Here is a 14672-nt window from a genome sequence, read left to right on the forward strand (position 1 = left end):
TCTTGTTTTTTCATAACTTAAACTCCAACAGTACTCACAATAAAGGGTTACTTTAAATTATCTTTATTTTTCTAGAAAAAAAAAGTATAAATGAGGCCAAGTAAATGGGGTTAGTGGGAACTGTCTAAAAGGCCTTGAAATGCCACAGTTGGAGCTGTTTTGGAGAAAGCAGCTCCCTCTGGTGGAAACAGAAACTTGTCTCTGGACGGGTCACATTACCCAGCCCAGAACTTGGGGTGCCTTCTGAAGGTGTGAGGACGAGGAGGAGGAGTCTGGTGTTGGTATTTGGATGGTCCATGGCAGGTGAGAAAACTGGAAAATAAAGGCTGAACCGGGCTTCCCTGGTGGCGCAGTGGTTGAGAGTCGGCCTGCCGATGCAGGGGACGTGGGTTTATGCCCCGGTCCGGGAAGATCCCACATGCCACGGAGCGGCTGGGCCCATAAGCCTGCGCGTCCGGAGCCTGTGCTCCTCAACGGGAGAGGCCACAACAGTGAGAGGCCTGCGTAACGCAAAAAAAAAAAAAAAATCCTGAACCACTGAATGGCCTGTCTTCAATTAAACTGCTCTCATCACTGCCCCTAACCCTCTGGGGTGACTGGCCAGGGGGACCCTGAACGGTGAGGTGCAGGTACACGTGGACACTTGGAGATTAGATGATGCCACACTACTCACACGCTCGCCAAATTCAATCACAAGGCTCCAGGAAGGAGGAGAAAGAATAATTGCAGACCAAGCCCAGGAGCTGTGAAAGGCCCACACAGATCAGAGGAGGGGTGTACTGGGCAGCATGGCCCTCAGCCCAGGGAGGGACAGAGATGTGATTTCAGAGCAAAACAGCACATAGAACCCATCCTGCATTCCAGACACTCACTCTTATTGTTTCTTAAGGTCAGTGGGTTTTTAACTAAATAGTTCAAACTGGAGGAAACTGTGATTTCTTCATTGTTTATTTTCCAGTATTATCACCCCACATCTGTGGTCTTTTTGTGTTTAGACTAAATTTGTTCATTTTCCCGCTCTGTCAATTGTATGGATCTTCTTAACGTGGGAAAATAGTACAAATTACTGTTGCTTGAATACCACTTGGAAAAAATATAAACTTTATATAATTTGGAAAACTGAGTAAAACATCCTGTAAGGAACCCATCTACTTGTTTCATCTTCACCTCATTCTCCAACAGTGACATCTGTGCAGGCACTATCTATATTGACACTTTGTGCAAAATGCAGCTACATCAAGACTTATACCTGGAACTGAGCAGAAAGAGTGTCTACGCACCCATTTTAACCACGTCCCCACTGTCCTGGTCAAGAAGGCCATATTCCGAGCCCCTGGTAGGCGAGCATCCCCTGTCCATACATCTATTTCACACTACTCCTTAAAGGCCAAATGTTCTCTCCAGGAAATACACTGTCCCACGGGAGGAACGCAGTGCGGGTCACCGTGTAACCATCTCCCACAAGAGTTATAACATGTGTGTTCATTCAGGCCAGTCTGGATGGGTGTGTTTGATGGGGCGTCACTGCAGTGTCATACTCTTTGGGAGGCAGGAAAGGGATGCAGGAAATAAAACCCACAGCAGTTGCCGTGCATTGTAAACCATCACTAGGAACCTTGAGCTAGTGACTTAGGGACCACAACCAACCTGCTAAGTTGAATCAAATGTATAGTTAAGTGAGACACAGAAAATACTTCTTTAGTGTATTCTTCTGCTGATAACTTTTGGTTTCAGTTTTATCAGCACGCTGGCTCTAATCCCAAAACAGCTCAGCGAAAAATGTTTTGGCAAAAGAGGGGCATATACTAGAGACAAGTTTAATCAGCTAACTCGAAGACCAGCCTGATCCCATTTCCAACATTTTGCTGTTATCATCCCATATTTGTACAAATGAATAGCTGATAGGGTAGATCAACATTTTGCATGAAACTGAAAAGCAGAGTTTAGAAATGCTTCTCTCCTGGAGCACAAACTGAGCCAAGCAAATGGTGACTTGAAAAGGTGGGGCATCTACAGCCATACACCCTGAAAGCACCCGATCTCATCTGAAAAGGTGGTGAATAGCTCCTTCCTGACACACACACACACACACACACACAAGTATGATTATTATTAGGGCTGCCAGATTTTAGCAAATAAAAATGCAGGACATCCAGTTCAATTTGAACCTCAAAAAAAATGAATAATTTAATTTTTAATAAGTATGTTCCATGTAATTGGGGACAAAATTACACAAAAAAATTATTTGTTACTTATCTGAAATTCAAATTTAAATTGGCCACACTTTATTTTTTCCAGTAATCACAATTATTACATATACATATGTATGAATGGACTGTAAATAATTTGATTGTCATTTTGTCAGAGAGATTTTGTCTCTGTGTAGAAGAGAGGTTGAGAGAGAGAGAGAACAAATCTATAGGTTAAACAAGACTTGAGAATAAGAAAAATTCATGAAATTCATGGGGAAAAAGTATCCACTTTCTCCCAAACTATATATACTTCCTGAAGTAAACAGAGAGCTTACTGATTTTTTTAATAATCCTATTGTAAGTGAAAACTGTCTCATCAATATGTTGGTACTGACATTATCCAAGATTTCTGATAACAATCCTTTCATAGCTTTCATAATTAGGATACATTAGAGCCATAATTGGGGACACAAAAATGTAGGAGACAGTTATATATATACACATATGTATAATTATATGTTTTATATATATATATATATATATAAAATCTGACAAACATCTGGCAAATTAACCTAAGCCTCTTCCTCGTTTATAAGGTGGGAAAATACTATCTCTTAGGATATTGTGAGTATTATAAGAAATAATCAAAGTAAAAGGTCTTTGTGAAATGTGAAAATAAATAGCATTATTATTACATTAATGAGTCATTTAAACACTGAAAGCTTAAAAAGTGCAAGCTTCTTCCACAGTCCTCCTCTGCACCATTCCTGTAAGGACACTAACACCCAGCACATCCAGAGGTAGATCTGTGTCCCAGGTTTAAAATTCTAGGCCTTTAAGAAAACAATGCAGAAAAAAACACAGCTAATTGCAAATCAAATATAGAGAACACTTCACCAAAGAAGTGGTGACAACTTTACAGAGGCTCTCCTCAGCCACACAATTGTCCAAGATGTCTTAATATAACTCACCTTAAAGAAAATTCTAGCCCCAATTTTAGGAAACCCCTTGCAAACAGTATGACAGTTCTCCTCTCCTACTTCAAGCTCTATGTCACTAGAACCCTAAGCCCCAAATTCTAGCGCAAAACGTATACAGTTAACTCTTGTTATTTGCAGTAGTGATGCTCTATGACGTTGCCCTGAACTGAAAGGGACAGTACGGGGAAATACAGTAGGTTCCTGGGAGCCTCTGGTTACAACATTTTCATCAGCCGATCAATATATAACCTGTTTAAAGACACCTTATTCAATAGATTCATCAACAGTGAACTCATGGCCAACAGCACCATGACCCCTGCTTGAACATGGTCTCTCTGATAAATGTACTTTCTCCATAAGGCACATCCCAGCCTTCTTTTTTTTTCATTTTTTTTTAAATTGAAGCATAATTTATTTACAATGTTGTGTTAGTTTCAGCAGTACAGCAGTGATTCAGTTATATCTTGATATAGATAGACATAGATAGATATTCCTTTTCAGATTCTTTTCCATTATAGGTTATTACAAGATATTGAGTAGAGTTCCCTGTGCCCTACAGTAGGTCCTTGTTGTTTACCTGTTTCATATATAGTAGGGTGTATACGTTCATCCCCAACTCCTAATTTATCCCCCACCTTTCCCCTTTGGTAACCATAAGTTTGCTTTCTATGTCTGTGAATCTGTTTCTGTTTTGTAAATAAATTCATTTTTAGATTCCACATATAAGTGATATTTGTCTCTCTCTGACTTACTTTACTTAGTATGATAATCTCTAGGCCCATCCATGTTGCTGCAAATGGCATTATTTCATCCTTTTTTATGGCCGAGTAGTATGCCATCATATACATATACCACATCTTCTTTATCCATTCATCTGTCGATGAATACTTAGGTTGCTTCGTGTCTTGGCTATTGTAAGTAGTGCTTCTATGAACACAGGGGTGCGTATATCTTGTCGAATTACAGTTTTCATCTTTTCCGGTTCTACACCCAGGAGTGGGATTGCAGGATCACATGTTCAGCCTTCTTGCACTTAGAAGCACAGGACAGCACTTAGCACTACGCTTGGGGCCATTTTAAACAGCAACATCACCAACACAAAGAACAGAAACGTGGTACACACGGCACTAGCTAGACTGCAAACAGGACACTTGTTCACAGTCTGAGCTGAACCCAGAAGGAGAGCCTCGCCTTGACCTTCCTCGGTTGCACGTAAGTGGCCAGCAACTCCAATCCCCTGCCGCTCTGCTTGGGTCTGACAATGACCATGAAAGCTGTGTGACCATTATTATTTTGGGGTCACAAGTAAATTTAATACACAAATACAGAATATGCCAATGATGAGGGTCAACTATATTTAGACTTTAGAATGTAGTCTGAAAAGTTAAACTTATCCTTTAGTATCACTAAATGGAGAGTAAATTTCTGGATTATAGAGCTATGTTGTTTACTTTTGCTTTCTGTTGTATTACCAGTTCTTAACATATTATTTGCAAAGAGTAAATGCCTCATAAATATTTGTGACACGAGTGAGTGAATGAATGAATGAATCAATCAATACTTCAGCCTGTCCCCCACTCAGTGTAAGTCTATCTTTCTGTGACAGATTATCCCAGGAATTAATGCAGGGGACTCATTCATTGAGATTCTGTTAGGGTGTTCCACACAAAGTCCAAAAAACAGCAAAACTCCGGACCACAAATATGTTTAAATTCCCCGGGTAACCATTCTCTAATCATCCCTCCTTCCAACTAGCCACTGCCCCATTTCCAAACAAAAAAGCTTAGCCCAGCCCAGCTTTCAGAAGCTTGGCCTCCTTTCTCCCTTCTGCTTGCACGTGAGCCGATGAAAGGCCTTTGTGAAAGCTCTGGCTGCTGAATATTTGATGAGCAGCATCTGGTTGAATGACAGAGCCCGTCACTGCTATTTAAAGACAGGTGCAGCCCACCAGCCCCCATCACCATTGTCAGCTCATCAGATGAACGAGTGTTTGCCCAACACTTGTTTCCATGAACAAGCAGCCAGCCGCGACCAGCATGCATGATCATGCCTTCCAATAAGCGGGCCGTTGAATGAGCCTGGCAGCAAACAGATAATTAATCCTCACCTATCACGCAGTCCGCTAGGGAGTAACCGTGGAACAAAGAAACAGCAGAGGCAGGCAGTAAGGCCTCCATGACCGGAAGACGCTGGTCCTGCGACTTCGGTGCCCATCACTCCGCCGTCCAGACCTGGCCTTGCTATTAGCCGCTTCCTCTGCTCGCTTTCTGCCTCTCAACTGAGAGGAGCAGTGATGGATCTTTGCAGCCTCTGCGTGGCCAGGTCCCTCTGGGGAAGCTGAGGCCGGAACCTTACAGACTAATGGCTGCTGGGTAATCACTCAGCACACTTCTCAAGAACGCTGAGGAAGTTAGGAGGGGAATTGACAGGACCATGTTGAGTAAATGGGGCTCATCTTCAGGAAAATTGTGTGTTGCTCTAAAATGTGCTTTCTCCTCCTTTTTTTTTTGCAGGGCTACTGCTAGCTTCGCCCACCCATGGGACGCCTTCCCCTGGAAGCACACAATCCTGTACTGGAGTAGGGACCCCTTCCCCTTGAAGCACACAATCCTGTTGTTTTGGTCAGCACAACAGGGGCCAAAATCCAGGCTTCACGGGCCCTCCTGGCCAGGGCCCTGTGTCAGCAGGTCTTAGATGACCCACTCAGGCCAGGGACACAGACTGTGGAGGGAGGGAGGGCAGCAAGGCCGGGGAGAGGGAGAGGCTGGGGTGCAACTCGGTGATGGCAGAGGCTCAGACGACCCCACAGGAAGCTCCGGAGCTGAGACAGCAGGACTGTCCCAGAACAAGGCAAGGAGACCCCACCATAACCAGTCATCAAAATGGGGGCCACATCTACCACCTGGAGAGACCCTCTCAGCTTGGGACGGTGCTCAGAGATGGACAGACAGGGCCGTGAGCCCTTGGCCACCATCATGCCAAACAATGGAGAGAATCAATGCCTTGATCCTAAAGAGGCGTGTGCGTGTGCGTGTGTGTGTGTGTGTGTGTGTGTGTGTGTGTGTTTGGGGCAGAGGTCTGGGCAGAACAGCTCAGATCCACTGTGGGGCAGGGGGACATCCCCACCCAGGCAGCAGCACCAGCTTGCCAGGCGCCCCTGAATCTTAGAAGAGCAATTTTCCTCTTGCAGAGGCCATTATATCCGAAGGAACCTGATATGATGGAGCAGAGAAGAACAGTCCTTTGCACCCAATTGCCAATGGACCCTGTAACCCTGGTCATGGGTGCCCAGGCTGCAGGGGGACAAAGAAGAAGAGGCCACTCCAGGACACACACATGCCCGGACTCCAGGCCGTCCTCCTGCAGGTCTGGGGCTCTGGAAGGGGCTCCAGGCCAGCCCACCCTGTGTCACCAGCATCATGGGTGCCGGGCCAGCAGAGGAGGCGGAGAGTGGCCTTCCCCAAATATTCCTTAAGTGTACAGAGCGTTGGCAACTTGAAAGGCAGGATATATATTTAGGCAAAACTAATTTAAAAAATAAATGGAGTGAGAATGGAAAGGAGGAAGGAAGGAGAGGGGATGAGGAGAATGGAGGGAGGGGGTGTGCTAAACGGTGAGCTGGGCGTTCACAAGGACCAGTGTCACGGTCACCGGGAGCAGCGGCACCCAGCCGGCCACCCACTACAGATGCGCAGTGATGCTCATTCAGTGAACAAAAGAAATCGAACACATACTGTGCGTCAATATCATACGACATAACCTACTGAATGAGACCAAGAAATGTGAATGGTCTTTTAGTCAATACATAATAAATGAATAATTTTTAAACATTCAGAAAAAAAAAATTATCCTTGGGATTCTCTTCTCTGCTTAATGCTGAGCAAATATCCTAAAAGGTGGTTTAAAGTACAATAATTGTCCACTCATATTGTCATAAGGCAGCTGGATTACATGCAAAATCCCTCCACTTATTTTCACTCTGTATTAATTTTATAATAAAACCAGTCAAAGGTGGGAAATGCCTCGGTCGGTAACTGAATTATTTATATTAGAAGCTTTCACTCACTGGATCAAATTTTTAAAATGTTCATTTCAGGAATTATTCATGAACCTCTGTGTGTTTCTCAGCTTCTTTGTCTGTAAAATATGAACAATACGAATTCCTATCTTACAGGAGTGTTAGAAGGACTCAGGGAGTTACTGTCTAGAAAGCTTGGGGGAGCTGCCCCGCAAAGAGCAAGCATGTGTTATCTACTTATTTTTCTTCTAATGAATAATTCGCACTGTTTGAAAGCTAAATGTACGTTGTCATCTCAAAGGGTTCTTTTGTATGAATCTGTGCAAATACACGTGGGTCTGTTTAAGAGAAATAGTTACCCACAAAGTAAAGCCTAGACTCTAACAAGTGAATCCATCAGAAATTAGTCTCGTCCAGACTTTGAAGTAAGTCAGCCTCAAAACTGCAATAAATTGACTTCAAATACACACAGAAGCAAATCAAATCAGTTGAACCCTTTCAAAGGGAAAATAAATTTTTAAAGTAAGAGAAGAGTGATGATCTCCTTCTCTGGGCTCTTTAACCATTGTTCAGCACAGAGCACAGGGAGGTGTGTCCATGAACTTGATCCCACTGGCAGACGTCTTAAGGTTCTGATCAAGACCAGCACCAGGACTCAACACAGGAGGAAAGCGGGACTCTGAGAACCGAAGGAACCTGCCCACGATCGTGCTAATTCACATCCTGGGGCCAGAGAGACTGTGCCATTCACTGTACAGCGTCCAACTACCCAGGACGGCGTTGACCAGGCACAAGTAAATGTTTATCAAGTGAGTAAACAAAAGAAAAGTGATTTGAAGTGTGAATCAGCAAACTGACATCCAGTCCAGCTGACCCCCTTCCCTGTCATGACAGACAGCATCTAAATAACAGGTGAGGCCACACTGCAGATTTGGTTTATCACAGCCAGAGTTTAGGACTTGTGAAAACCTCTCCTTAGTCATAATAATACGACCCAATGTTTCCTGAGCTGAGAATTATATGTGTTGCCTCAAAGTTCTCCTGTGTCACTGAATAGTCTTTGCCAAATCCAAAACCACCACCGCCCCCTCAAAAGGACAGATAAAGAAACCTAAAAGACCTATCACTAATTTATTCAAAAGTTCAAGAAACAAGCATCTAATCATTTTGGTAGCATTCTGTTTGGTCGTGAGCTGATATTGGTAATAGAACACCTACCCCAAAGAATTTGTTCAATTAAATATTTTCTTGCCTTTTGCTTTATGATGACATAATAAACCAGATGGTTTATTATGGTATAATAATAATAGTATAAAGATTAACAGTGTTTTCAACAAAAACCAGATGCAAGCAGTTTAAAATATCTGCTACTATTTCCTCTCTGACGTCTAAACACGTCTTTACAAGTTACAGACCTCTTAGCCTCTTCATGTCGGCAAATGGAACATCATTTTTCTTTTCTCAGGGAGTCTTTAGTGATTCTGGTAAAGTGTACCCTGGGTCAGAACCTCAGGGCAAGGCCCTCTGGTGATTATTTTACACACACACACACACACACACACACACACACACACACACTCTACTCCATGATGATTACAATTTCCTCTTAAACTAGGACTCCTGTTCAGAGATGGAGAGAAAATATTCTTCCCTATCATCTTGGAATAACTTTGGCAACAGTTTACAAAAGTGAACTTGACCTGCTAAAATTTCACTTGCTCACAATTGTCCTCAAAGCACAGTGAAGCCTCTCCATTACCGCCCGTCTAATTCCATCCACCCCCTCCCAAATGTTGAAAGAGATCCCCAAAACGAGAAAAACTACCTTCTTAAAAACTTTTGAGTTGTAAACACAAGCAAATACAGAAAAGGAACTGCTACCTTGCTCAAAATAACAGAGCAAAGTTAATTAGAAAAAAAAGATATTTCAGAGACCCACTCCTTTCCTAACAGGGAGGAGAAAATCTTCTTCATGAAACCCCATATTGAAAAATATTTGGAGGAAAAATCCTGAAAGTTTCGCCCTTTTGTTTTCCTTTGGTAACGTGACCGCCTCAGCCGAGGGCTGGACCCACATCTGTGTTTCACCTGCTCCGGGAGGACCTGGCCTTCGTAACTGAACAGGGAGACTTAAATTAAGAAAGACCCACCCAGCACCCAAAGCCCTTCCCTTTCCTCCACCACTGGGAGTTCTGTTCTCACCTACTAATGTCATCCGATTTCAGAGAAGGCTCCCAGTGAGTATGGGTCCCTGGACTAGAAGACAGCTTTGCTGTTAGAAGTAATTACCCTCCTTAGACAACACTCATCTCTGCTCCTTTCGCATGTGTGTGTGTGTGTGTGTGTGTGTGAGTGTGTGTGACATAAACATTTCACATGTGAACTGATTAGATGATGATGCTTCTAAGATATCTTTGCTGTAGGTCAACTGCTAATATTGCCCAGCAAGTGTTGTAGTCTTGACGTTCGGAGAATTCCTTTTTAAGCAGCCCCCAATTAGTAAATGACTCTCCCCAAAAAAGAATGGAGAAGATCCTCTTACCCACCCCAGCCTGCAGGAGGGCACATGAACAAAGACAAGCTGCAGGCAGGACCAGGCAAGCGATTTCCAGCAAATCCCAGATTTCACACTGTAGCCAGATGTGTGTCTCTCACCCCAGACCCTGGACACGTTATTGATAAAGTTAGAGCTGTTGTTTATCCAAAGTGCATGCAAGGATGTAAAAATTTCTGTTGAAACCAACTGAAAAAGACTTGGGACTCTGAGCATTTACAAAATCAAAATCTAATAAAGTATGGTCATGTGCAGGGAATGGAGCAGTCTATCCCCTCACTGTGCAGTGTTCCTAGTTGGTTAAGTGGATTTATAACCCAGTGCGTTTTTTTTTCATTCCAGAATGGAGGGGGTCCTGCCTTTTCACTGCATGATTTTGCTAACCTCTAATTAAATGAGTTAGCACACAGGGAGTGCTTACAACAGTTCCTGGCACATAGGAAATGTGACATACTATTAGCACCCTCAGTTCACGGATCTCTGCAGATACTCCCTCTGAGCCTCTGGTCTGGGCCAGGCAGGTGCAGCCTGACTCTTGTGGTCAAGATTCCCCTGTAGATCAAGCTAATCAACACCTCCTTCAGCATGTTGCCTTCTCGCTTCCGCATCTCATTTTGCCTGATATCCTAGATCTCGTCTATCCACACAAACCCATCATGGAAAGATGTTCCATGTGTTTGTCATTCGTGTGTATCAACCATGGTGCCCTCGTGCCAATAAATCTTAAACCTCCTCACCAATCATGAGGAGTCACCTTCAGACACTTTGTTTTATACTAAATACTCTGGGTTTTGTCTTTTTCTTTTCTAAAATTGACATGACTGATTTCATCACCAGTTTTTCCCTCATCAAACTTGACTCCAAATACTATGAGATCAGACCCTCCTCAAAAGGACAATGGTTTGCCACCATCGAGCCTATTATTAAGGCAAACTCTAAAGGCAACTGCAGAGGACTAATTTGAGGTCAGTTCCAATGACAGCGTCACTGGAATACATCTATGGCTTCCAAAGACAACCTCTTTGAAAGAGCTACCATTCAATGATATACATAAGAGCCAGCATGTTTGGGAGGCCATGCCAGTGAAGAACCACGTTTTCTTCTCATTTTTATCCTCCACACACCCAAACATAGTGTTCCGTGAAGGGCAGTCTTTCAATGAACATTTGTTGAAAGAAATAAACAATCACACTTGATAAGATGTATTTTCTATATAACATACACGTACGTCATCAATCTGCACTGATGCAAATGAAAATGTCTCCTTTAAACACACCCATATTATCTCTCCAGACGCTTGTGCCCAGGACCCGGTAATCTATCAGCCAACAAGTATTTATTAAGTGAGTGGGTTTCCCTCCACCCTTGCAAATCCTGAGAATGGTGTTCCATCCTGGGCATGAGTCAGACAACACAGTGGTTAAAAGCGTGGCCACCCACACAGTGCCCGTGTCCTGGGGCTTGTTCTTATGCCGCCCCAACTCGGGCTTTGTCTGGAACATGAGGATTTCTGATAATAGTTTTTAAAAATAATGGCAGCTCCCTCAAAAGGTCATTGTAGGAATTAAATTAATTGATACCTGTAAATAATAATACATACTTAGTAGGCAGTGCCACTGGCTCTCTAGTAATCGGTTGCTTAATATAAGTATTATTCAACAAGAAAGGCTGGAAATCACACAATTCTTAGCTGATATATAAAGAGCACAAGGAAAAGTCTTGAGGTTAGGACTAGCTATGAGATTGAGATTTCTAAATCTCTGATGTTCAAAGTAATAACGTTGTACCTCAAAATAACAGTCGTATTGTCATGAGCCAGTATGTAATGAGTATATACAGTATATGGACTTCTTCCACATCTCATACGTTTTACCACTTACATTCCATCCAAAAAAAATACCAACCCTCCCACCATACTGGCCGATGGGGGTGCTCATTACACATAAGGTATAGGAAACCTAACATGCGTCTGGTTAAAGAATTTAATATCTCATCAACCTGGAATATTTGGACCACCTGAAGTTAATTATATATTGGTTCCTATTTAATGGAGCGAAGTCTCAATTTAAATGCAAAGCCCACTGCTAACTGAACAGCAAGCAAAGATTTACTGCCCTTCCTACAGTATCACAGGCTTAAATGAAATGCCTAACGTTGTAAGGAAAAGCATAGAACATTTTGATTTCTTCAATTACTTCATATCCCCTGATCCCCAATAAATCTAAAATAGCAAGCTCCCATAGCCTGTCTCCCTGCCCCGAGCTTCTGTCCCCAGAGGACAGACGGGTGTAGGTGATGAACTGCTCTGTGCCGTTTGCTCTCGTGGAGGTGGAGGGGCGCAGAGGACTAGGGCTGCATTCCTAAATGCTCCTAGAGCTCTAGACTCTAGAAATGAATGCGTTCATTCATTCATTCCATAAGTATTTACTGACTGTCTCGTGTCCTGGAAATGCAGCAGTTAACAAAACAGCAAAATCCTAGGCATCTTCAAGGGGGTGCGTTAGAAGGGACTCAGTGAATAAATGCATCAAAGTGGGGCCTCGGCTCAGCCTCGGGTGAGACCCTGGAAGGCCGAGGGGCCAAGGAGAGCATCCCAGGAGCCGAGAGAGCTGCCTGGGTGGGGAGACTCCCAGCCCAGGGACAGGGGCTTCGCTGAGACCGCCTGGGCACTGTGGGACGCACTACACCAACATCTGACTCTTGCTGAGAAATCCAAGGAGAAAGAAGGGAGGGAGGAATTGCACACTGACTGATGGCAGATTCAAGGTGCCTCTCCTCCGGGCCCCAAGTGTGCATGCCTGCGACTGTGTGTGCATGTGTGTGCGTGTGCACGAGTGTGCATGTGTGTGTGCGTGTGTGGCAGAGGCCCTACACCGCCAGGCAGAGCGGATGCTGTTGGGTTCTCCCAGGTGACACTGGACTTTCCTATCTGTTCGTGAGAAATGAGTATCAACAGGAACTTGAAAGGCCGAGTGTGTGTGACCCCCAAGGCCCCCTGCAAAGCCACACAGCCATCACCCTTCCAAGCCCATCACCGTCTGCACAGACACCACACAGGCATCATCCTGGACCACATGGCCCAAGCCCTGGACCCCACCACAAACGCCTGGCCTGGGTGCCTCGAATCACAGATGTGGAAACGCCGGATGGGGAGTCCTACATGTTCACAAAAGTCATATGGGGGCCTCCCTCCCTCGAGTCCCTGTGCGTTTTCAGACACAGCAAATAAATGAGGTTATGAGGGCTCAGCCACACCGCTCAGGAAGGACGGAAGGACAGGACACACAATCCCAGCCCTGCCCCCAGGTACCAACTGGAAAGATGCCTGCGGGCTCCCTTTGAGCTGTTCGTCTCTCAGCGCCTGGGAGGGAGACATGGCAGACACCTGTGCACAGTGATGCTGTCTGTGCTCTGACCTTGTGACACTTTGGTGATTCAGGATATTTCTCCCCACACACAGGAGAGGGAAGAGGCTCTTTGCCTCTGATTTCATGTTTCACCTATGAGTTTCCTGACCGTGTGACTCCCTGTGCTCCAGGCACAGACAACGGGCCACTGACACACACGAGGACTAAGCCGCACATCCCAGGCCACCATCACCCCTACAGAGACCACTGGGCAGAGCAGGGCTGGGTAGTTTGGGAAGAAGGCAAAGCCAGGCGTCATCACATTAAGTATGAAGGGGAATCCCACTGACCTGGTTTCCAGGTAAAACAAGGGGACACCCTGATAGAAAAGCAATAGATCATTTAATGGAGTACAAACAGGTACTCATTTTTAAAGCACTTAATGCTAAATATATACAAAACCTTCTTTCTTTAAAACATGAGCTCCCAGCCATGAAATAGGAGTCACCTGTATGTTATCAACTTGGCTCTGAGGCCAGAAGCTACTCTGTTTAAACATCTTTGCTTACGTTGGACTCTAGGAATCAGGCTGAATTGGGTGGGGTCCCATGAACAGCATATTTTTGGTTTGATGAGGATTTGTATAGACTCACATTTCTCTAGCCCTTCTTAATTTTGTGTATTAAGGATTTAAGTGACTTAGAAGAGCTATTATTTAGATTCTTCCTAAGGCAGGAAAACCAACATAGCATCTGCAGTCCTAACCATTAGGATGAATGATCAAAAGACCCACAATCAATGTAATAACAGTCAGGGGGAGAATGGGAGAGATAAAGTCATGATCTTATGCTCTGTTTATACCAAGTCTTTACTGCTTTTCCTGAAGAGTCAGCACCGTGAGCTGGCAACCCGGAGCCATGGCCATCCCCAGGTCAAACCCAACTTTCCATCCCTTCCTGTAAACATACGGCCATCACACTCACTAAGGCACTGGGCACAGTCCTTATTTCTTGTGATGGCATTGTTCTGAAAAACAATTAAGTTAACTCAGTGCGGTTTAACTTCTATCGTTGTGGAAGAACTTCAAATGTGTAAATGTACCAACCAGACCAGGCTTCCTCATCAGAGCCTCAGGAAACAGAGGCACTATTTCCTTCTATGCCTTCAGGTGCTTGGAGAGCAACGGGGGAGGGATCTAAAGGTCTGCAGGAACACCCTGGAGAAACGAGAACTCGAATCTCTCCCTTTCTGTACTTGATGGAGGCACACGTGACAGCTCTCAGCTGACACGTGAAGGAGCCACGACCGCACCCGGCTTCCTCCCCAGGTCTCCTGCTCCGGGGCTCAGAGACCCCTTCTCTGTCTGCTACCTCCTTCTCCCCAGCAGACAGGATACACAAATCTGTGCCACTGTTATCACCCCGTCTGCCTCATTTTAATGACAGCACACTGAGTTGCTCTTAATCAGCCAAACCCTTCCAGACTGTCTGCAAACCTACAAATACAGGCCTGCCAGGGAACCTGTACGGGGAAGACAGCTGTGTGAGTGACAAAAACACGTCACCACCAAGTGCCACACAG

The 14672-nt window shown here is 44.5% G+C and overlaps 1 protein-coding gene across 1 annotated transcript in view; it reads right to left on the reverse strand.

Annotated features, from left to right (window-relative positions):
• PIEZO2 (piezo type mechanosensitive ion channel component 2) overlaps positions 1–14672 on the reverse strand; it is a 338761-nt gene that overhangs the window by 262555 nt on the left and 61534 nt on the right. The gene's annotated exons all lie outside the window — the stretch shown is intronic.

Source organism: Neophocaena asiaeorientalis, unplaced genomic scaffold, assembly GCF_003031525.2.
Source record: "Neophocaena asiaeorientalis asiaeorientalis breed wild unplaced genomic scaffold, Neophocaena_asiaeorientalis_V1.1 scaffold110, whole genome shotgun sequence".
Classification (NCBI taxonomy): Eukaryota; Metazoa; Chordata; class Mammalia; order Artiodactyla; family Phocoenidae; genus Neophocaena; species Neophocaena asiaeorientalis.